Genomic DNA, 3,234 nt, shown 5'->3' with positions numbered 1-3,234 from the left:
AGAGACAGAGAGAGAGAGAGACAGAGAGAGAGAGAGAGAAAGACAGAGAGAGACAGAGATAGAGAGAGAGAGAGAGAGAGAGAGAGAGAGAGAGAGAGGGATCAGAAGGGGAGGTCAGTCATAATAAACATGAAGGTGAAGATGATAGGCTGCGTGTCTTTGCGCAGGGTTCCCACCTGTTCCTGTTCTTCAGGGGAGGCTGGTGGAGGTAGAAATCGGAGGACGGGCTCATTGTAATGCATGGAACGGAATGAGGACATTTTTCAAAATGTATTCTTTATTTATTCAGGGGAGTCTCAGCTCAGAGGAGACCGGTGGGACCCTGATTAGTGTTAGCTCGCCAGGTGATTAGATTAGATTAGATTAGATTTATTGTCCCCAGGGGGAAATTATTTTTCACACCACTGTACAGTATACATATATACATACAACACTGTATAACACAGACAACAACAGACAGTACTACACATGACAGATACACAAGTACACACACTCAGCGCTGTCTATTATTTAAGGCAACAATGGCTGCGGGGATCAGGCTTTTGCCAAAGCGAGCCCTTTTGCACCTTAGCGTTCTGTACCTATGCCCGCCCCGGCAGTGGGGCGAGGTACAGATTGAGTGGGTGGGTGTTCTATTGTGGTTGCGATTCGTGTGATGGCGCTGTTGTTTAGTGCTGTGAGGTTGGGTGTGGGGAGTCCAATTATCCTGGCAGCAGTGTTGGTGACAGTGTTGTGTGAGTTTCGCCCGGTTGATGACTGTGAGCATGTTGAAGAAGCAGGAGGAACAGTACATGAGGATTTACAAACAACGACCACTAGTTCGCTGTCTTGTAAATTAGCCTCCCTCCTACACAGAAAAACTGCAAAATAGCTTTATACTAGCTTATCCTGATGTGATTTTGAAAATGTAAGGATACTAGGTGGTAGAATGCACATATCTAGGAAAAGTCATGAAAGGAGGGTCCTGAAATTTGATCGAGTGCAAAGATATAACATTCTTTTTACTCACAGTCAAATGACCCCACCCATGGCTGTTCTAGTGTTAACCCAGACATCAAGAGACTTGTATCAATCAATCAATCAATCGATCAAATGTATTTATATAGCACATTTAAACATGACACTTGTCAACCAAAGTGCTTTACAGTAAAAGTACGAGGGGACTCTCTCAATTTCGGAGAGAGACCGTCTGAGGAGCAGAGCTTTGAACCCACGCCCTCAGACTTGCCAGCTCTCGAGAAAAAGCGTCACCTACTTTCCATCCCTAATGGGAGAAAGAGTAAAGCACATTAAACATCAGAGAGAGACAGATGGTTGTTTTAGAGAGGGGGTAATTTTAGAGCTAATTGAAGTCTTTTCCACATCCTCAGCTTGGGCCTAGGGCAGAGCAGGGACGTGGAGCACAGAGGAAAACAAACAGTTCCCCTCTGAGGACAAGAACCCTATCTCTCCTGTGCTTCTCCTCTCTGTATACTAACCCCTACAGGGGGAGCTGCAGCATTAGGCATTTGTAACAGTTATGCTAATAACTTGTGAAATGTATGTTTGTGCATATAATGAAATATGCTCCTTGTTTGTTTTTGGAATATATGATTGTACATTTGAACTCGTTACATTTTTAAAGGAGATAAATGCGTTGCATAATTGTACGTACAGTAAGGAAGTGTTCCAGCATAAGTATTAGACACGGTCTTCATCGGTCCAAACTGCTGAACAAAATGTCTGAAAAGTGCTGTTCGCTGTTTGTATTTCCCCTCACAGGGCAGTCAGGGAGGAAGACAAGCTCTTCTTGAGAAACTCTACTTCAAACCAAACATACGGTCAAGGTTAGGGAATCCCCTTGCTTCTCTCTCTCTCTCTCTCTCTCTCTCTCTGGTACCATCTCCCCCCCCCCTCTCTCTCTCTCTCTCTCTCTCTCTCTCTGGTACCATCTCTCTCTCTCTCTCTCTACCATCTCTCTCCCCCCCTCTCTCTCTCTCTCTCTCTGGTACCATCTCTCCCCCCCCCCTCTCTCTCTCTCTCTCTCTCTCTACCATCTCTCTCCCCCCCCCTCTCTTTCTCTCCCCCTTTCTCTCTCTACCATCTCTCTCTCTCTATGGTACAATATCTCTCTCTCTCTCTCTCTCTCCCTCTCCCTCACCCCCTCTGTGTTATGTTCTCATACCATCTCTGTTCTTCTCTCTGTATCTGCTCTGTCATCCCCTGGTAGAATGCTCTCTCTGAACCGCCGAGAGAACACAGGCGTGGCGGAGGAGGAGGAGGAGGGAGCATCATGTCAAGGTTCCTGGATCGTTTTTTTGGAAGACGGACTGATGGACGGACGGAGAGAGGGAAGGAACGGGGCCTGCAGTGGACGGGCGCAGTCAGGATAGAGAGAGAGGGGCCGGGGTAGAAGCGTAGAGCCCAGATAAAGGAGGAGAGGAGAGATAAAAAGAGGTTGAAGTCTGAGGGTTGAATAGAAGAGGAGGATGTCAGGTCCAGGGGGGAGATAACATAGAGACAGATAGAGAGATGGAGGAGGAGATAGAAGGCCAGGGGAGGGAGGGAGGGAGGGGGAGACGGAGAGGGGGATAGGAGGGGGTGGGGAGGATAGAGGGTTAGGGAGGGGGCAAGGGATCTGCTCATCGAACATGAGAGACAGAGAGAGAGGGAAAGAGGGAGAGACAGAGGGAGGTGAGAAGGGAGAGAAGGAGGAGAGAAGGGAGAGCTCGGAGCTCCGAGTGAGTTTTCTCATTCTCTTTGTTTGTGTTTCAGACGTTCTCTCTGGGCTCATCATTCTGCTCAAACACAGGGTGGTACCAGGTGGTCATACAGGGTGGTACAAGGTCATACAGGGTGGTACCAGGTCATACAGGGTGGTACCAGGTGGTCATACAGGGTGGTACAAGGTCATACAGGGTGGTACCAGGTCATACAGGGTGGTACCAGGTGGTCATACAGGATGGTACAAGGTGGTCATATAGGGTGGTACCAGGAGATACAGGGTGGTACCAGGTGGTCATACAGGGTGGTACCAGGTCATACAGGGTGGTACCAGGTCATACAGGGTGGTACCAGGTCATACAGGGTTGTACCAAGTGGTCATACAGGGTGGTACCAGGTCATACCAACACCAGTACAGTACCAATACACACACTGCCTGCTTCTGATATTAAACGCTCTGTGTCCACCTTGTTTCAGATAGATTCTGTATATATACAGGCATAATAACAAAGGCAATAATATTAATATGAA

The sequence above is a fragment of the Nansenia antarctica genome (assembly GCF_963989245.1).
Source record: "Nansenia antarctica genome assembly, chromosome: 7".
In the NCBI taxonomy this organism is placed as follows: Eukaryota; Metazoa; Chordata; class Actinopteri; order Argentiniformes; family Microstomatidae; genus Nansenia; species Nansenia antarctica.
The sequence above is the reverse complement of the archived record's forward strand: the minus strand, read 5'-3'. Positions refer to the sequence as shown.